Source organism: Prionailurus bengalensis, chromosome X, assembly GCF_016509475.1.
Source record: "Prionailurus bengalensis isolate Pbe53 chromosome X, Fcat_Pben_1.1_paternal_pri, whole genome shotgun sequence".
Classification (NCBI taxonomy): domain Eukaryota; kingdom Metazoa; phylum Chordata; class Mammalia; order Carnivora; family Felidae; genus Prionailurus; species Prionailurus bengalensis.
In genome coordinates this window covers 94,631,522-94,653,053 of record NC_057361.1, presented here as the reverse complement: position 1 = coordinate 94,653,053, position 21,532 = coordinate 94,631,522, and the positions used below count along the sequence as shown (strand labels likewise).

Below are 21,532 nucleotides of genomic sequence, written 5' to 3'. Positions count from 1 at the left end.
CAGGCGCCCCAACAATCTCATTTTTTGTGGTGCATAATATTCACAAACCTTTCCTCTTTTTCTGTTTTCTATCACATCCACAATAATCCATCACTCTTTCTAGATTTCCCATCTTTTTTTGAGGAGAGAGAGAGAGAGAGAGAGAGAGAATAAGTGGGTGGAGGGGTAAAGGGAGAGAGAGAGAGAGAGAGAGAGAGAGAGAGAGAGAGAATCTTAAGCAGGCTCCACAGTCAGGGCACAGCCACATGCAGGGCTCGATCCCATGACTATGGGATCATGACCTGAGCCGAAATCAAGAGTTGGATGCTTAACCGACTGAGCTTCCCAGGTGCCCCTAGATTTCCTATCTTTTTAATAACTCCTCTATGTTTGTTTTGGTAACTATATCTAGTGACTGACATAGGTCATTCAGAAATGGTCCCTATTCTCTTCCTTTTCATAAAAATGTTTTCTTTGCTATGAAATCTGATTTATTGCCCTGAACTTGCATAAATCACCATAATCTTTTGCGTTTTTCCAATCCCGTCTTTTGTATTCTTATACTACACATAGTTTATGTACATGCCTTCAACCGTGTTACGCTTGGCTGTCTTGATTTGAGTTAGTTCTTCAAGATGCCCCTAGAACTCTCTTTAGTTCCCCCTTTGACTCTATCTGCCCTTGATGCTTTCTGGTCAGCTTCTGAGGCAGCTTGCTTCCCTACGTGAGCCTTAATGTATCTATTTTCTTTCCTATTTTCCATTCCTCTCACCACCGGGTGGTTATATTTCTTTTCCTCTATTTCTTCCCGAGCCTCCAGTACTCCCTTCCTTCTCTTTTGTAACTGTTATGGGGCTTGTCAGCATTCAGTAGAACAGGGACTATTGTCACCAGAACAACAGAGGAAACACTGCCTTTTCTTACCCCTTTCGTGTGTGCTGTTTTTCACGTGCATGTCCCCTTCAGTTACTCCTAGTCCCTTCCTGAAAAATGCTGTATCCAGGTTTTTTCCTCTGGAAATGTGTTCCATAAACAATCCACATTAGGGATTATTTGAGCCACCATTTTCTCTTTCTTTCTTTCTTTCTTTCTTAGCTTAGTCATTTATTTTGAGAGAGAAATAGAAAGAGCGCGAGGGACAGACAGAGAGGGAGAGAGAGAATCCCAAGCAGGTTTTGCACTATCGGCGTGGAGCCCGACGTGGGGTTCGATCTCATGAACCATAAGATCATGACCTGAGCCTACATCAAGAGTCAGATGCTGAACTGAACAAGCCACCCAGGTGCCCCCAAGCCAATATTTTTTAACGTTTATTCACTTTGGAGAGACAGAGACAGAGCATGAGTGGGGAAGGGGCAGAGAGAGAGGGAAACACAGAATCCGAAGCAGGCTCCAGGCTCTGAGCTGTCAGCACAGAGCCCGATAGGGGCCTCAAACTCACAAACAATGAGATCATGACCTGAGCCGAAATCAAAATCAGATGCTTAACCGATTGAGCCACCCAGGTGCCCCAATTATATAAACTTCTACCTTAAAAAGCTAGGCAAAGAAGAGAGCATTAAACCCAAAGTAGCAGAAGAGTAAAAATTAAAACGATGAAAACAGAAATAAGTGAACTTGAAAACAGGACAGCAGTAGAGAAAATCAAAGAATTATAAGCTAGGTCTTTAAAAAGATCAATAAGATTGATGACCCTAAGTCTTGAACTGTCCGATATAGTTTCCACTGATCACATGGGGCTATCGAGCAATTAAAATGTGGTTAATATAAAATAAAATACGTCATTAAGTGTAAAGCACATACAGGAGTTTCAAGACTTTAGAAAAATAAAATAGGAGAAAAATTTTCTTTAATGTTCATTTATTTTTGAGAGAGAGAGAGCACACGACAGAGCACGAGCAGGGGAGGGGCAGAGAGAGAGGGAGACGCAGAATCCAAAGCAGGCTCCAGGCTCCGAGCTGTCAGCACAGAGCCCGACGTGGGGCTCGAACCCACGAAGTGTGAGATCATGACCTGAGCTGAAGTCAGACGCCCAACTGACTGAGCCACCCAGGCTCCCCGCAAGCCACCGTTTTCTGATGACTGATCTCTTCCTTGCACATCTAGCCCATATCCTGAGGCCCTCAGCCACTTACATCACGACTATGGACTAAGTACAATTAAGAAACTCAGCATTGAGAACTAAGACCTTATTTAATACGCTCTCACTTTTCATTTAGTTCCACAGTATGTTGCCACCAAGGTTGAATACTCTCCATTCTAAGAAAACAATGACCTCAAAGCTTCTAGCGGTGCTTATTTTATTAGCAGAGGCATGCAACTCTTATCAACGGAGGCTCAAGTACCAAAACCTTCAGATCCCATAAACAGGTGACATGCCAACTTAATAAACCATTAAATAGGAGTGACATATCTAATTGGCAAGAATAAGATGCTAATCTGATTAAAGCGTGAGGTGAGAAAAAATTAAAAGGGAAGGAAGGGCTCATGAGGTTCTTTGAACAGTTTCATTGCACTTAAAAAAGCATGACTCACTTGGGAAACGTTGGGTTTTAGACAGCTTCTTAGAATTGTATCTATTGCCGAAAACATGGCAGACCCACACTTATCTCCACTCGCTGCACCGGTATTTGAACAATCACCTATTCGCCTGAGCAGACACAGAAACTCCCAACCTGTTCCACTAACTCTAATTGGAGTTTGAAACAGATAGCAAAGGGAATAAACTTCCAAAAACACCGGCCCAAAAGCTTAAATCTAAAATCTGCTCTCTTTACACCTTATTGAGCAATTATTTCTCCGTTTGTGCTTTGAGGGATTTTGTTTTGTTTTGTTTTGTTTTTGCAAGACTAAAAACTATCGGGAACTTTTTTTGTTTGGTGTAGCAGCAAATTGCCTGAAATTGAGCCAGCTGAGAACATGTAATAATGACTGTCAGCCCAAGTAACTAGCTCTGTATTCTAATTAACCTGTACTTTCATAATTTCTTAGTTCTTTCACACTGAGAGAATTATCCTGTTAAACCGGATTTATTTTGGTTTTGCAGAGAGGATAGAAACTCAAAGCTCAAAGGCTCTCACCCTGTACTTACCTTGTACTAACTAGGCTCAATCATCTAACTTATCTGTGGTTCATAATTTCATTAAAAGGAAAATTGAGATAGTGGGGCACCTGGGTGGCTCAGTTGGTTAAGTGTCCGACTTTATCCGGAGCACGATCTCGAGGTTCGTGAGTTCGAGCCCCGCGTCGGGCTCTGTGCCGACAGTTCAGAGCCTGGAGCCTGCTTCGGATTCTGTGCCTCCCTCTCTCTCTGCCCCTCCCCCACTCACTCTGTGTTTCTCTCTCTCAAAAATGAATATATGTTTAAAAAAATATATTTAAAACATCGAGATGTTAATGAATAGTATAGGAAGGTCAAAAAACATTATGGCAGTGTGAAGTTTGCATAAAAACACCAGCTCATACATTCCGGAGAAAATAGGGACTACAAAGTAATCAATCCATTTCTAAGCCATAAATCAGGAACCTAGCTTCTAAGGCTCTTGCAAATGCTGAAGGAGGTATTTTTCTTAGATGCTCTGTAAACTGCAAAAACTCATTTATCCAGAAACCTCACTTACATAGAACAAAACTATGACCCAGAAAGGAAGCGAAAGTAATGTTGTCACAAACATCCCATCCACTTCATTAATCATGACATTGTTTCTCTTTAAAAAAAAAAAAAAATCATGTCTTCTAGTTTTTTTTTTTTTTTTAATGCTTATTTACTTATTTTTGAGAAAGAGAGAGAAAGCGGGAGAGGGGCAGAGAGAGAGAGAAAGAGAGAATGCCAAACAGGCTCAACACTGTCAGCACAGAGCCCGACACAGGGCTCGAACCCACAAACCATGAGATCATGACCCGAGCTGAAATCTAGAGTCAGAGGCTTAACCAACTGAGCCACCCAGGCACCCCATGTCTTCTAGTTTCTAATTATTTTCTTAGAAAATGGGTTCTGTTTTGCGAATTTCATTATTGAATTTTTTCCTGATTGACTCATCAAGAACACCAATATGCAAAAGTTGGGAGGCAATGGCCAAGTCATTGTTGTGGGTGAAAATTGGTAACAAAAAAGCAAATGCGTGTGTCAGTAGTAAACCGAAAATTCATGAGCAATCCAAGAAGTCTTTCTAGAAAAAACGAATTTGCAATTATACCTCAGTTTAAAAGAAAACAGAAAAAAAAATTTTTTTTTAACATTTATTCATTTTTGAGAACCAGAGAGAGCATGAGTGTGGGGGTGGGGGGCGGGCAGAGAGAGAGGGAGACACAGAATCCGAAGCAGGCTCCGGGCTCTGAGCTGTCAGCACAGAGCCCGATGCGGGGCCGGAACCCACAAACTGTGAGATCATGACCTGAGCTGAAGTCATATCCTCAACCGACTGACTAACCCAGGCTCCCTATTTTTATTACTATTATTTTTTTTTAAGTAAGCTCCAAGCCCAACGTGGAGCTCAGATTCAAAAGCCCAAGATCCAGTCACAAGCTCTACCTGCTGAGTCAGCCAGGAAGCCCCTTGGGGGAACTCTTCTTTCCCCACTGTCTATGGTTCTGTTGAAGCTCCCTCCCCAAATGAGAAGGGGTGGCCTTTATCAGTCTGGGTCTACAATAGCACCTTAGCCTCTTGGTCATGCTAATGACCCCAGGACCATCATTTGATCCAAATAAGTCAATTATAGTCCTTCACAATTTTTCCAAGGTGGAAATTAAGGGGAAGCATTCACAATGCCCTTGGAAGATCATCCGTAAGGACGGGTGTCTAGAGGAGTTTCATTTCCTGCTTTAAGAAAAAGAAGGAAGATCCCGCCCTGCCCCAGCAACAACGCAGTAACCACAGCTTGAGCCAATGAGAAATGACTACAACCTCAAAGATTGGCTATATGAGCCACTACGTCTGCCATATTTGTTAAGATGGTTGGAATTTTTTTTTTACTGCATAAAACTAATATGGCCCAATACCCTACATCACAATACCATACCCTTTTGTAAAGAAACTCAGAAGCTAGAAAAATGTTACCATTCTGGTACTGTAATCCCACACACAACACAAAAATCAAGTAACAACAATTAAAAACATAAGTAAATATATAGAATATAACCAAAAATATACATAAAATATACGTCCCATCCATTATTCTGAATGGCATCTACCCATGTTGTGCATAAAATACTAACTTTTATATTCCCAGAAGAATTTCAAAAGAAGACATTTGCTCAGGTTTTTAAAAGTTTTGAGATAGATAACGCACAGTATTATTATTATTAGTAATAATAATAATAATAAACTTCAGTTATAATATAGCAACTCCCAGGGTGCCCGAGTGGCTCAGTTGGTTAAAGCATCTGATTTCGGCTCAGGTCATGAGCTCACAGTTTGTGACTTCGAGCCCCCTATTGGGCTCTGTGCTGACAGCTCAGAGTCTGGAGCCTGCTTTGGATTCTGTGTCTCCCTCTCTCTCTGCCCCTCCCCTGCTTGTGCTCTGTCTCTTTGTCTCAAAAATAAATTAACGTTAAAAAAATTTAAAAAAATATATAGCAACTTCCTCTTTTCTGCTTTAATTGCATCATTTTTAAAGGAAGGTACAGTAATGAGAACTAAACTGAAAATGCAGACTGGATACTTCCAAAGATGTACAGAAATTAACACAGTTTATTTTATCACCGCCTGCATGAGGACCACATCCTGATGGAAGGGCATAATATCCTTTCTCAATGACCTTTTTACGTCATCATCTTCTGGGAACTATAGTCATACTTCGCTGCTCTTGAGAGCAATTTGAACTTTATTGAGGGAAAAAAAAAGCAAAATGTTGAAAGTAATTATGGAAAGAAAATTAACGTTTTTGGAAATCGGAAAAAAACGTTTCCCTTGTTGATCTTGTATGAAAACGATTTTGTTTGTTTGTTTTTGGTTTTTTTAAATTTTTTTTTTCAACGTTTATTTATTTTTGGGACAGAGAGAGACAGAGCATGAACGGGGGAGGGGCAGAGAGAGAGAGAGGGAGACACAGAATCGGAAACAGGCTCCAGGCTCTGAGCCATCATCAGCCCAGAGCCCGACACGGGGCTCGAACTCCTGGACCGCGAGATCGTGACCTGGCTGAAGTCGGACGCCTAACCGACTGCGCCACCCAGGCGCCCCTGTTTTTGTTTTTTTAATTTCCAAAGCTAATCAATCAGGGAAAAATCCCTTCAGTGCAGGAGCTAGTTAGAAAATTACTGTCGGCATTCCACAGAATTAGCTCTTCACCTTTAAATGAGAATATGCTAATCAAGATCTCCACATCAAAGGGGCCTTCCGCAGAGTCCAAGGGCCCTGATGTCGTGTTCTTAAATGTAAGGACTCAGCAAAAACGGAAAACAGTTTTATGTTGAGAGAAACTATCTTAGTCCATTTGTAAATTTTATACGCCAATGTAGTCAGGTAGTATCTGCTCAAGTAGAAAATCTACTTCCAAGGAACACTTAATCCTCTGAGTTTAAGAATCAAGAGGAGGGGCGCCTGGGTGGCACAGTCGGTTGAGCGTCCGACTTCAGCCAGGTCACGATCTCGCTGTCCGTGAGTTCGAGCCCCGCGTCGGGCTCTGGGCTGATGGCTCAGGGCCTGGAGCCTGTTTCCGATTCTGTGTCTCCCTCTCTCTCTGCCCCTCCCCCGTTCATGCTCTGTCTCTCTCTGTCCCAAAAATAAATAAACGTTGAAGAATCAAGAGGAAACAATAAGTAAAACCCAAACCAAAGATGATGTAAACTCAAATGCATGAGATAGAAGGTCGTACTTAAAAAAATTTTTTTAAGTGTTTATTTTTGACGGTGAGAGAGAGAGACAGAATGTGAGTGGGGGAGGGACAGAGAGAGAGAGAGACAGAATCGGAAGCAGGCTCCAGGCTCCAAGCTGTTACCACAGAGCCTGACGCAGGGCTTGAACTCACGAGCCATGAGAAGTCAGACGCTTAACCCACGGAGCCACCCAGGCGCCCCAAGGAGAGTTGTGCTTTTGCAAAGGGGTCAGGAGATCACTGTCCCCAGCCTGTAAAGCGCTTGAATGTTGAGGCTATGCTTTGGAGTCCAATGCATTTAGCATGGAGACGGGGATCCCATAAAGTCTCCAATAGCTGTTTGTGTGATTGCACTGAATATCAAATTCAAAATGAGTTCCAATAATTTTTAAAATGGGCACAGTTTGTTACCCGAACGGCAGCTGGTGCACATTTGCTCTCAAGCTTCATTTGTGACCCGGCGCAGCCTGGGAATGCCATAACGCTCACCTTCTGTGCAGAATGAGATTAGAGTATTTGGAGAGTCATAAGATCCAAATGTGGATGAAATTCTTTAATGAAGTCTTTAATGTTCCGCTTCCTCATGGCCCGCCTGTGCACCTCACTCCAGCCAGGGGTCCATGTCATGTAGGAAACGTCCCTTGATTATTCCCACTCAATGATCATTCCTAATAATATCCGTGTTTTACCTTCTCGTTCAAAGCAGGTGTAAAATACACTTAAGCAGAAAGGCAGAGTAATGACATTCAAGCCTACTTTCCATGGTCCGGGGACGCATGAGATGATTTTCATTAAGAGTTAGAACGGAAAATACCTTGCCCCATTAGCTGTTACGTTAAGTATTTGTTGAACGAAGAGATGAATGACAGATTTCTGTTTTATTTCTAATTACAGTTCCTTTCTAGTTACTACCGTTTTACTATTGTGGGCCACCACAGTCACTTCACATTCCGATTTTGAGTGCCATGGAGTTCTATAAAACAACCTTTTACCTGGCTTGAGCTTAACTGGTACACACTTCAAGGACAGGAAGATTATAAACTATGCTGATCATAGACGACTCTGCTTACATCTACTTATTTTTTTTAAATTTTTTTTAACGTTTATTTATTTTTGAGACAGAGAGAGACAGAGCATGAACGGGGGAGGGTCAGAGAGAGAGAGGGAGACACAGAATTTGAACAGCCTCCGGGCTCTGAGCTGTCAGCCCAGACCCCGACGCGGGGCTCGAACCCACAGACCACGAGATCATGACCTGAGCCGAAGTCGGACACCCAACCGACTGAGCCACCCAGGCGCCCCACATCTACTTATAATTCTACCAGTGGCATTTAGAGAAGGTTCAATACAAAATTAAAATAGAGAATCGCAGTCATTATCACTGTTTTCATCGGGTACGTTTACATCCATCATCGCAACGTGGTGATCTGTGAACAACACGTGGCTGAAACATTGTGAGAAAAGGAACTTGCGTTTCACAACCTTTAAACCTTAAAACCTCACTGCTTTGTTCTACCTTGCAGAGTTTCAATGTGACAGTGTCACTGTGGTGCGAGAGTCCTCAGTGCGTGGGTTACAATCAGCTGGTCAATCTTCTGTCCCAACGAGATCAATCATGGTGACAGTTGCCACTATGGCCTCCTCCCTGTATTTTCTAAGCATGGAGGAGGACAAGTGAGCACCTGTCTCCTAGATTTTAGATTGAAAACATTACTCGAGCAAAGCAGGATTCTTTACCCTCTGGCAGAATATGACCTTCTGAAAAAGGCTGGGAGTCCCCTAATGAACACGTCCACATTGCAATCGTAATCGTGGTTTTCCTTTAAAAATGAAATCCCTCAAAGAAGTGGAGAATGGAATATAACATTTACAATCGAATCATCAGCAAACGGCATTTAAGATGTTTGTTTCACCTTGTTTTAGCACATTAATAGAAGTCAGTAGAGATTTGATCAAAATATTTATAGAAATATTTTTGTAACAAGAGAAGCCATGCAGGTTTCTTTTCCTAATAAAGGTAACATACCAAATAAATATCCATTTATGGAGCTGCTCAAGTAAAAGCAAAACCAGGAATATTAACAATCGGTAAGGATATTCATTCTTCCCTTAGAATATGATTGAAACAGTTGACATATTACATAACGTAATAAGATAGTACTACATAAAGGTCAAAAACATATTACAAATGATCACTTTCAACGTTGTACAAGGATTCTGTTGACCACATATTTGGCCTCTGTGTTTACTAATCTAAAGGCCCTGGGGATTCTCAACTTGCTTTCAATAAATAGTTCAGGGAATGAGCAGGTTCACATGAGCTCATCTGAGAAGGCACTGTCTGTGTCTGAAATTCTAGAGATTGGTTTGTTCAGGAAGATCAGTGAAACATTCCATTCAATCAGTCATTTCTTTCTACAGTAGAAGACAGAGTAATCTATAACTCTGTTATAGAGCCCAGTGAATTGTCCTGAAACACCAGGGGTACAGATCTATCTTCTTACACTTCTTTCCGTCCCAGAAAATTTTCGTATTTCATCTGGAAGAAAGGGAATAGCCATCACCCTATTGGTCTCAGTTCAGCCTGCTTTTTCTTTTTTGTTCTTACAGACACTCTCCCTTCGCCACTCCTGGCTTTGTTCAAATGCAAAAAATGAAGCCTGCCTGCTGCCTTTTTCAAAACAAGTTTGCCTTGCTCTAAGCCTGGCTTTTTGTGTTTCCTCTGGCTGGTGAGCCCTCTGGATATCACTGTGAGTTAGGGTCTGCATTTGCCTTCTCTGGTCTTATGCCTGGCCCCTCGCAACACCTTGTAAGGTGTCTCCAATCCCTAGAAGTTTTGGAATAAGACCTGGAATTTGGATCATGGTCTTATTTTGCCAGAACAATGATTAAGCGCGCGCCGCACACGCGCGCACACACACACACACACACACACTACAGAAAATGATTCCAGGTTTGAATTGTGTTTGCTTCTACACCCTGAAATAATTGAGCCCCTTTTCAAAAGAAATAATCTAGTTTCAAATTCGGCCTTTATTTCAAACATACACTTAGCAATATCTGCAAGTGAATATTTCAGCGCATTGTCAATTGATTCCATATGATCTTCACTTTTCCTCTTTCTATTCCCTCCCTTTTGGTCTGAAGTTTTCAAGGATTAGGTGCTTTATAAATTGAGGGGGTAGAATAGTCTAATATGACTGACAGAATAAAACAGATTGATTTAACATTCACACGCAGTATATGTGAAGACAGATTCTCAATGATTTACTTGCAACTCTATTTTCAGCTCTTTTCAGTTAGTTTTCAGCTGTTCCGATCTCTAATTTAATGCTTTATATAGTTGCCTCAGTACATTTACAGATTTAAATGTACAGGGCTATGTAATTCTGAAAAAGAAATACACTGTGAGTTTAAAAATTTCAAAGAGGCTATGTGGAAAGCCAGTAGACTTAAATATTATTTATATTCCGTCTCGTATTTTGTATCTCCTATAGTAAGTCGGCACAGACTTATGTATTGATAAGCATAACGACTTTTTTTTTTTAGCATGCCACAAGTTTAAAGTGCAGAATAAATATTAGACCAGTGAAATTAATTTTTTCTTGCTCCTCGGATCCCTTTTAGATTAGATTTAGCTCCAACTTCTCCAGTTAATGGAGTAGAGCGCCCGTGTGCCTTATCAAATGTGATATATACACCACTCTGATGGCTTAGGGCCACTTTCCCCGATCCCTGCAAATAGGAAAACCCACTAAGGGAAGTGAGCCTATAGCCTTGAACCAGCTGGATTCACAGAAGAAATCTCAGCTTCTTTGGCAGCCTCTGTCACCTGCAGCCTAATGGCAGCTTTCATGTTCCAAAAATATGCCCTACCAGCTTCTCCCCAAAAGGGTTTCCTGCCATTCTGGGGTTGCGTCATTATCACGGGGGATGAAAATATGGTCCTAATCCAAGGAGGACATAAAGGGCACTTGCGAGGAGAAGTTGCAAGTCAACTTAACATAACAAATATATGCTGGGTGGGGTTCACTTACCTGCAAGAAATGTTCTTTTTTGACAAAGAAGTGAATGATCCCGAGCTGACTAGACCTATCTCACTGGAAACACTGGTGATGGAAGTGATTGCCACAGACGTTAGAGCAGGAAAGGAACTTCAGAGATCATTGCCATAGTCCTGAGCGGAGCGCCTGGCACAAAGTAGTCTCACAAGTAGTAACAGCTCAGTGAATCCGGTTTACTCTCTTTTTACAGATGAAAGAACCAAAGCCAACGGGAAGAAGTAATTTACCCAATGACATAAAGGTGGCCAGTGGCAACGCCAGGGCGAGAGACGGGAATTTCGAAGTCCTTATTGATTATTTTTTCTACCATACCCTTCTCTGTATTCATTCAGTCATTTCCAGGGTTGACTGAGAGGCTGTGAACTTGAATTATCACCATCCCGAGGACTTTGTTCACGTGACCTCATGCCTGCGAGGCCCTGGAGGAAGACAACTGCTTAAATCAGCCTTAACTACTCTACTCTACATCCATGTATCTCTACCCTAACGTCCCACAGAGCTTCCCGCTTGCCTCGCAGATTTTGATTTTAATTCAAAGGTTGGTGGATTTTTTTTGCAGGGATTTCACATGTATTTCTAGTGTCATTAATAAGTTTGCATGCTCCTCTTGATGAAGGGATGTTTGCTTATCGTGCTTTTATATGTGTCAGCCTGTAAGTTCTTAGGTTTATGTGGGCACATGAGAGTTAAGAATTAGCATCTAACTTAATAGCCAAATTGGGACATCTCTGAGTCTCAAAGAAAGTATTATTGACATTTATTCAGTAAGTACAAACAGTAACCTTCTTGGGCACCCTGGACTGGATGGTCACCAGAACGATAATGGCCTTGATCAACATGGGATCAACTCATTAGACTCCTTTCACTGGTGATTATACAAATGTCCAACTATGGAGTACCCCATTTTACCCCATTTACCCCATTACACTGAGTGGAATTATTTCTAAAGTAGTAAGCATGGAAAAAATTTTGACAGGCTGTGGAATTCTATTTACTGAACACTTACCTGCATGCATTATTTGTTCAAAAGTTATTACAAATATTTCCATAGAAGATTTATTTGTTGCCTTAGTTTTTAAGCTGCAAGGCTAAAATGGATTGCAAGACTTTTGTTGGTCTTATTTTAATCATTCCAATATTGAAAATGTGGCGGGGCGTGAAAAAAAATGGCATTTTCCCTTGATTCTTTCCTGAAGGTAAAATACGAAATCTGATGGCTTTCTATGTGGGGTAGGTGAAGCGGGGTGCTATTAGGAGCTATGGACAAAAAAGGTACAAATTTGAAGTTTAAAAATAGATTTAAATTTAAACACTCTATTCAAAAAGTATCAAGACACCTATTATGATTTTAAATTTCCATTGCCATAAATTATGGAGATATTGGTAAAGGAAACAAACAAAATCCATGATCAACTCTTTTACAACTAATGACTGACTAACATTTTATAGCATTTACCCACCGTCAATAATCAATAATGGCATTGATTATGAAGAAATAATCAAATATACACTTCGATCCAATTTTCATGATATAAATACAGATTTTTTTGTTCAGATAGCTAATAAAGGCCAGACATCCCAGAGAAAACAGTCCATAGCTTCAATTTGTTAATATTGCTAAATTAGAGGTTTCATGATAAAAATTTCCTGCAGCAGAATGAATTTTAAGCACTAGACCAATGGCAGTTACACCATCTGCTCCAGAGAGAAATTTGCTGTCTTGACAGTAATAAAGGACAAATAAGCAATATAGATACACCAAGCCGGCAAGACGGTAAATGCAACAAGGAAAGAAGTATTTCTTTGATAAATTGCACTTTTCGCTGAATACCACTTTCTGTACTAAACAACCCCTCATTCAACTATAAGCAGATGTTTATCAAAGATAATTCATAGTCTTTATCACAAACACTGTTTTGTATTATGAGAGAATCTAAATAGCCACACTTGTCCATCTTCAAAGTTCTAAGAGAAATTAAAGGACATAAGCAGAAAAAGACAAGTAAAAATAATTACACGGGAGAACAAAATAGCATGTTGCCCTTAGGAAAAATGCTGAGAACAGACATTATGTTGACGGATTCTCACCTACCCACGCGGACCTCTAAGAGAAGCCCCTCAACTATGTTAAGAAATTAAGTTTTAAGAGTCTATTTAAAAAACTGTCTGTCCACATCTTGTTATCAGTGTAATAAGGCTGGTGAGGGATAGGGGAATTGTTCAGATGGCATTTATTCTGCATTGAAATAATAAGGGGAAAATAATAAAACCCTGTATTATTATAACACATTCTTTCAGATGGGTAGTGGGTCATATGAACACTATCTTGCCATATTTCTGAAGAAATAACTGAAAAATATATACTGTGTAAAAAAGTCTTTCTAATGTATCCTTGCCAACTGTCAGGAAAAGCGTGTCATTTTTTAAACCTGGGTTTTGTATTTCAGTCGACAAGGATTTATGTGGTTTGATATGTATTTTTCACTGATATATTTCATGTCAATTGCCTGAAAATAGTAATATAATGAGCTGGGAGTTGTGTGCATTCTTTTATAATGTTGGCCTAATTATCAGAACATAGCTATGACCTGTGAGCCCAGTGTCCTTTCTGGCAGAGGACCCTAGGGACATTTCCTAGGAAGGCGAGTTTATCATCTATAATGTCGGCACACACAAGAAAGGGTGAGGTCTTCCTTCAAAATAATTATTAAATAACTTTTCATGAATGTATGTCTCACAAACTAATCTTTACTGCATTTTGTTTATTATTTTTTTAAGCAGGTTCCACGCCCAATGTGAGTCTTGAGCCCATGACCCCGAGATCAAGAGTTGCACGCTCTACTGACTAAGCCAGCCCTAGGTGTCCCCCTTTTCTGGATTTTAAATGAGTGTCAGTGTATATTTATTTACCACCTAAAACAGAGCCAAATTTTTATGGTTCTAAAAGCGTGAGATTCAATTTTCTAGAGCTTTCTTTCATTTCTGGTTCCAAGAATTCATGATGGACTTCACAGCAAAATTACATGAATTTATCCCTCAATAATTATTTATTGAACTTCTGCTTTATGCAAGGCACTGGGCTGGGTGCTTCTGTAAGTACTAAGATGTATGAAAGGACAGGGTCTTTTCTTTCAAAGAGTTTACAACTTGGCTTATAAGATAACTTTCATGAATACAAAAAATGGGAAAGTGGTCATTGCCAAGCTGGTAGAGGGAGAGACTGGGGGGGGGGGGGGACTTGAGTGTCCAAAGGCATTATGAAGGTAAGAAGGGGCCAGGAATGGATCTTGCACGTAGATCTAAATTATAAGAAATAATTGAAAAGGAATTCTATCGGCATGAGTTTAAACAGACTGTTCTATATGGGGAACGAAGAGGTTGGGAAGGCAAGTGTGTCAGGAGGCTTGTAGGAATGTGGAGAAATACATTTTTCAAGTTTTATTTTAAGGTTTTGTTTATTTTAAAAATTTAAATTAAAAAGTAATTTTTGGGGGGGAGGATGAGATATTAAATGTATTTGAATCTGAGTTTTTCTGTACTTAATAGTTTTTCTTTTAAAAAAGAATGTTTAAAAACATCAAGAGCCAGAACATGCTGCCAGGACTGAAATAATCAGAAATGTCTTCGGTCACAGACGCTGGGCACCCCAGTCTTGTTTGGAATTTTCCAAAGCGTGAAGCCTCTGCAGTGGTGGAGAATGAGAATAATGCCACATTGAAAAGAGCCAGTCCGACACAGGGGATCCCAAGTTATCTTTGTTCAGTTTGATGAAAGTGGAATAGAAGTTTTTAGCTTTCCCAAGTTCCTTGGCAAACGCATCAGCTTGGACGGGGGCCAATGTCTGCAAGATTCTTCTAATCTCAATCTCACTTTTATCACATCAAAGGGAAAAGTGAACTTATCTCTCCTGTCTGAAGAACACTTAAAGGGCAATTTGCCAGCGGAGTAAAATGAGTTTCTCTTGTCATGTCATCAGCATGGCAATCTTGGATCCTTCCAGCATCGTCGACCTTATTTGATGGACTTGGGAAACTGAGTCCAAGAGGGGTTCATGTGAATCGCCAAGAGCTACACAGCTAATAATAACGGTGGTGATAATGTAATGACAGTAACATTTTTGGGTTCTTGGTAACTGGAATATGGACACAGTCGCCTTTATTTAGTAGTACCAGGTACTGAGCTGTTTGATTTGTCTCTCCGCCCCCTCACTTGTCTTAGGCAGGGTCCCAGGACCCAGTGGATATGTACCCACCCGCATGCAGGAGTAGCCCACAGAATGACTCTCCCAGCTTTGTGGAGGGATTTGCTCTTGCACTGCTCGATGCCCAGTTGGTCAGGGAGAAGCCCAATGGGTCACTTGCCAGTGCTTGTAGACGGTAGAGCTGGGGCCGGGAGCCCATGCTCTGTGCAGAAGAACCAGCTTGGAAGAGGGGTGGATATGAGACCTGAAGCATGTCAGGATCCATGCTTCATTGGCTCAGTACGGCTACAAAATACCTGGGTCAGCTTTAGGGGAAGGAAATGTGAGTTTAGAATCAGGCAGATCTGGGTTCAGAATCCCAGCTCTGTCACTCACGAGCTGTGGAACCTTAGAAACTCACTTGAGCCCTGTTGGCCTGTGTTTCCTTATATGGTAATGGGAGCGATAATGACTTGGTTATTGACAGTTGACTGTTAGGACAATTAGAAGAAATAGCTTGCAGAGTCCAGTCTCGTACCTGACATCCGTAGATGTTCAATAAGTAACAGCCATTGTTACCACCAAACATCTCCCGCCTCGCCAAAGGCGATTCTCTTTCTCTTTCAAATTATCATTTGTGAGGAACTTGTTTAAAAATGTGTGGAATTTTTTAAAATTCACACTTTTACATGTTTTTCTGCTTGTCTTATAATTTCCCCTTACAAAAGCCAAGTTGCTTTGTGCCTAATTATTTATGTTGGCTTAAGTGTTGGATAGGACTATTCAAAATTGCTTAGGGACACCTGGGTGGCTCAGTCGGTGAAGCATCAGACTCTTGGTTTCAGCTCAGGTCATGCTCTCACGGTTTGTGGGTTCGAATCCCACATCGGGCTCTCTGTTGTTAGCACAGATCCTGTTTCAGATCCTCTGTCTCCCTCTCTCTCTGTCCTTTCCCACTCGTGCTCTCTCTCTCTCTCTCCCTCTCTCAAAAATAAACACACACACACACACACACACACAATTAAAATTGCTTAAATGTTCCTGACCAGAACTTGTAGATCATTATCCTTGAATTATGTGACAAAGACACATGTTTCCCGTGAGTCTGGAAGAAACTCACATTCTCCCAAATGTGCAAAACGGAAAAGCATCCATTTGATATGCCTCCCATTTTTTTCTGGGTTATGACTGAAAACCTGCACATCAAGCAGCGACTGTCAAATAATCATCATTCCATCTTTCTTCTTGTTTTCCTTTATGAAGTCATTGTTGAAATGCTACGAACCATGCACTACTCTAAATGTATATAGCGTTCTTGTCAAAACAAGTCTTTCTCTATCGCCCTTCTAGTTTTGCCCCAGCCTGGTAGGCTGCCTTACCAAATGATGCCCACTGGGATACTTGGCCATCTTGGATTTCTAAGAATAGTCTGGCCTCAGGTGCATAGAACAGAAATAATTATAACCCTTGGCAGGTGAGTCACCATCATCTCACCAAACATGGTGACATTGATACAATTAATTCATTAAGCAATTAAAAATTAAAACAACATGTCCCATACGCATTGTGTATACTCAATTTTAGAAGACAATGCCAACTTTTTTGCCCCAAGTGGTTATACCAATACATACTTCGGCCAGTAATGCATAAAACATCTAGATGGCCCACGTTCCTTCAAATGCTTGGCTCTTCCAAGTTTTTAAAGTTTTACCAATATAGTTGCTATAAAATGTTTCATTTCTTTCTTGCCTGCCCCTCCCCCAGATGAAGAAGTCCCATTACCAAAGTTGGGGTTTAGAGCTTTTCCTGGACACTCGAAAGAGAATGGAATCAAAAAGCAGAATTTTCCCAGCGAAATGAAAACTACAGGTGATATTCTAGACTCTTCTAGGCCAAAGGTTTTAAAAAATGAGGAGGAAGAAAACAATTCAAATGACGGAACTCACTTAAAGAGTAGGAAAAACCAGTGCACTTCAAAAATTAAAGTGCATATATAGGTTTATTTGCGATGTATAAAAGACCATATTTTCCTGCCTAAAATTCTAGAATAATGGCCACTTGAAGGAGGAAATATGCATTAACCTTTGTTTCTGCTCCTCCAATGAAGAAGACCTACCTATTTACCAAGTGTTGGTTAACGAGTCACCATATTGACACTCTCTTGAATGTGCAGAATACTTGATAGACATAAGTACGAAAAGAGGGAAAATAACGTGTGACAAACTGGTTATTAATTATGGGTTTTAATAGTTTACATTTCCTGTAGAAGACCATCCATTTAGGAAGTTGTGGTCCATTTAGTTCAGCATTCAGACAAATACATGTTCATTATCCCACAGTTTTGAAAAAGAGTGGTTACTCAGAGTCATTGTTTTGTATGTAATTATGAAGACAACAGCCTTAATCCTAAATTATAAGATCACTTTCAGAATGGTGTAGTAGAGGCAAGAAATTCAGTCAAGGTTTTTACCTTATTAATGGCTGTCAATCTATCTCTATCTTTGGTGACGTGACACTATTCTAATTACGTCTAATCACGTCCCATGAAAATTATGTACTTGCCTAACATTAATTGCAACTATATCATTCAATGCCTTTTGCTTTCATGGAAGACTGAAATTTGAGAGGAGCATGTCTAACAAATAAAAATTCCTTAATATAAAGACATAAACACCAGGAGCGCCTGGGAGGCTCAGTCAGTTAAGCGTCCGACTTCGGCTCAGGTCATGATCTCACAGTTCGTGAATTTGAACCCCGTTTCTGGCTCTGTGCAGACAGCTCGGAGCCTGGAGCCTGCTTCGGAATCTGTGTCTCCCTGCCCCTCCCCCACTTCTGCCCCTCCCCCACTCTGTCTGTCTGTCCCTCTCACTCTCTCTCAAAAATAAATAATAAATATTAAAAAAGAATTGAAAAGAAGCACATCTATAAACTTTGCTTTCAGATTGGCACTATGATCCAGTGAATAGGTCCTCTACCCATGGCCATTACAGACTTTTCACAAGATAACTATACACTTGACAGAAAAACCAAATGTCTCTCTTTTGCTTCCTGTTACCGTATCCTTCTAAAAAAATTAGTGGTGACCACACTGTGACGAGCCCTGAGTAATGCATAGAACTGCTGAATCATCATGTTGTATACCTGAAACTAATGTAGCGCCGTATGTTAATTATACTTCAATTTTGTTTTTTAAATATTTCTGAAAATTTATTTTTGAGAGCGCGCAAGCGAGGGGAGGGGCCGACAGAGGGGGACAGAGGATCGGAAGGGGGCTCTGTGCCGACAGCAGCGAGTCGACTGTGGGGCTTAAACTCACAAACTGCGAGATCATGACCCGAGCTTAAGTCGGACGCTCAACAGACTGAGCCACTCAGTTGCCCCTTCCATTTTTTTTAGATCAGCCAGCAAATGTCAATGGAGTCCCTACCATGTCAGGAGGACTGCTGTGAATGTCTGGAGAGGGTGTAAAAAGACAAATAGACTGCTTAATGAGATGGAAGAGAAGGATGGCGGCTATGGATACAATTCATCCCATCTTATGAGCTCACTTTCCGATGGCTCTCCTTCTGAAATGCAGGCTTCGTTGATTTCTCCCCTCTTTGTCCCTGTATGATCCTTATTGCCTAGGGCACGCTATTTAGCTCTTTGTAACATTCTGCGCTTGTTTTGGTTTCATGTTAATCTCATCTCACTGGTAAGATCATGAGCAAGCTGGGAGGTCAGAGATCATGGCCAATGCAACTCCTGAAATTTTGGGGTCAGCACTATGCCAACTCCTGGAACCCCTGGCATAGTGCTGATCCCATAATAGTTCCCCATAATTACTTTGGCTAATCAATCTAATATTCACTCTTTATTCGAACCTCCAAAGACACAAAGGGAAGGAAAAATGATGAAGTTCAGTGTATCACCGTCAGCTACTAGTTCCAGACTGTTCTATTACTCAAATGTTTACAGCAAATTGTGTCAAAACCTCTGAATAATTTAGAGTAATAAACAGCATGCTTTTCCTGTGACAGGGGTATTTGGATATGTTCATTGTAGTGTTTTGCTTTTTAAAAACGAGGTTACGTCATTTTTCGTTCTAATGCAAACTTAATGCACTACCTATTAATACGAAGAGTCAAACAATACTGATCTTGGCTTTATGTAATTTTCCCAAAAAATAAACTGAGAACTTGATGTTCTCTGGGGCATGATATCATAATGTATAATGAAGGAAAAGCTGCCGGAGCCACGTTCTGCCAACTCCTACTATCCAAATTGCCACAGCGATTGCTCGATGGTGGCTAGCAGTAACACTAAAGACACTGATCTGGGAGCAAGTCACGGATTATAAAGTAGGGTGCATAGAAACTTGAAACAAATCGTGTTGGTTCCTTCTCTTTCGTTTGCTTTGGCGCCTGCCTTGGGAATCTAACATACAGACCCATTCCCTGAGCTTAGGAATCTTGAGAAGCGATGAGCTCCATTCGACTTTTTCGATAAGGTTGTCTAGATAGGAGATAGGACACTAAGTAGCTGATCAGATTTTTGAAGCTGTGACTTGGAAAAACCTTCACCGCATCAGAGTCCCAAACACTGGGCAACTCCCCCAGCATGACTTGACTTTGTAGCCACCTGGTGGTCAGGCATGCTTGTTACAGGTGTAATCACTGGAGAGCCCACTACCAAAGCGTCGGAACTGTGAGACAGAGGTGACAGATCCACCAGTTTATCTGAGCACTTACAGGCGTTTCTCTTTGGAAGAACAGCTATAAATATTATCAAAACCCCTTATTCAGCATCTCCCTTTTTAAATATCTTCTCCATGTTGCCCTTGCCTTATCTATTCCGCCTTATCCCGTTACTGACTATAACCCAATAAGGTCACAGGCCCCATCGGCTCCCACTCATTCCGTGCTAATTGGTTTCCCAGCTTTTTGTGGAGCCCCTGCCCCTCAACACACACTCCTGAAGTGCCCTTCTTCCCGCCCGATCTACATTCTAAACTCAACTGTCTTCAGTGTTGAGCTCCCAGGCCACTTCTCTACGGTATCACGATCCCAGCTAATTTGACCCTTTCTTCATTTGTGTCTTCTCCTTGGCCTTTATCGCTTTCTTTCCCTGAGCTATCTTTTCAATGATAGGTTCTCTGGCAAACATTTTTCCCCAAAGCGTCCCTCTCTGAAAAGGTACGTTCTACGCCGGCTTTTAGGTAACAATTTAGAGAAGACACTGAAATATCAGGTTTCTCTAGGATACTGGAGTTACTTGGTCGTCTTCTCTCCTTTTAGAATCTGAGGTTACTGGTAGTCAATACACCAAGATCTGTTTGTCAACTGAAAATCTGGCTTACCCTTTAAAGGCATGAGGACTGCCAAAGCTCATCAAAATGAATATTAATTGAAGAAAAGCACCAAGGAGCAAACAATGTGAGGCAGGTGTGCTGTACTTCAATGTTAGCACATCGAGTACCAAAATCAATTTTTAAATATAATTAAAAAAAAATAAAGTGTAATAAGGCCTAATTCATTTGTATTTTTATATCCAGGGGAACATGATGTGTTTTGTTTAAATGAATTTACAGAGCTAAGTATATATCCAATTTAAAGGGAGCTTTCTTTACGGAAATCTAAAGATATAAAAATAATAAACAATAATGGAAATGAGTCATTAATTCACTCTTTCGTCCAACATGTATTGAACACATTTATCAACCACTTTCATACTATCAATAAACATTGCCTCAACTATTAAAACACAACTGTGGGGGGGCGCCTGGGTGGCTCAGTCGGTTAAGCGTCTGACTTCGGTGCAGGTCATGTTCTCAGGGTTCGTGAGTTCAAACCCCACATCAGGCTGTGGGCTGACAGCTCAGAGCCTGGAGCCTGCTTTGGATTCTGTGTGTCTCTCTCTCTGCCCCTCCCTTCCTCATGCTCTGTCTCTCTCTGTCTCTCTCTCTCTCAAGAATAAACATTAAAAAAAAAATTTCTAAAATAAATAAAAGACAACTCTTAAACTGGGGCAAAAAAATGAATGAATTATACTATTTTAATGGGATTATAACTAATATTCTTTTGTTACATACACAGATATGTAAGAAATCAACTACAGGAAATAGTAGGTGGGGCAGAAAATCAACCCAGAAACTTTGAAGTATGTTCTGAGTATTTCAGCCCTAAACTCAACCTTCTGATTCCACACACTTAAACTAAAGTCATTTTTTAGTCAGACATTGTTTTCTGAAGATACACGGTCAACTTCATTACCCAGGGGCCTACCGCTAAATAACTGGAAGCATTGACATCGACTGTCTTATTGGGTCGTATTTAAGAATAAAGAGCATCCTTCAAGAGAAAATTTATGTAGTTTTGACATTTACCAAGTGGCCTCCATATGCTAGAGACTTTAAGTGGGTTGTTTCATGTAATCCTTTGACCTACTTGTATTATATTGACTTTCACATTATGGTTGAGGTAAAAAAAAAAAAAAGGCTTAGAGGCATCAGGTAA

General features: G+C 40.8%; 1 non-coding gene across 1 annotated transcript; it reads right to left on the bottom strand.

Moving 5' to 3' along the window:
- Positions 1–15,098: 15,098 nt before the first annotated feature.
- Positions 15,099–15,227, bottom strand: LOC122478136. The gene has a single exon (XR_006295886.1). It is a non-coding gene; the product is annotated as a small nucleolar RNA SNORA35 (small nucleolar RNA).
- Between the last annotated feature and the right edge of the window lie 6,305 nt (positions 15,228–21,532).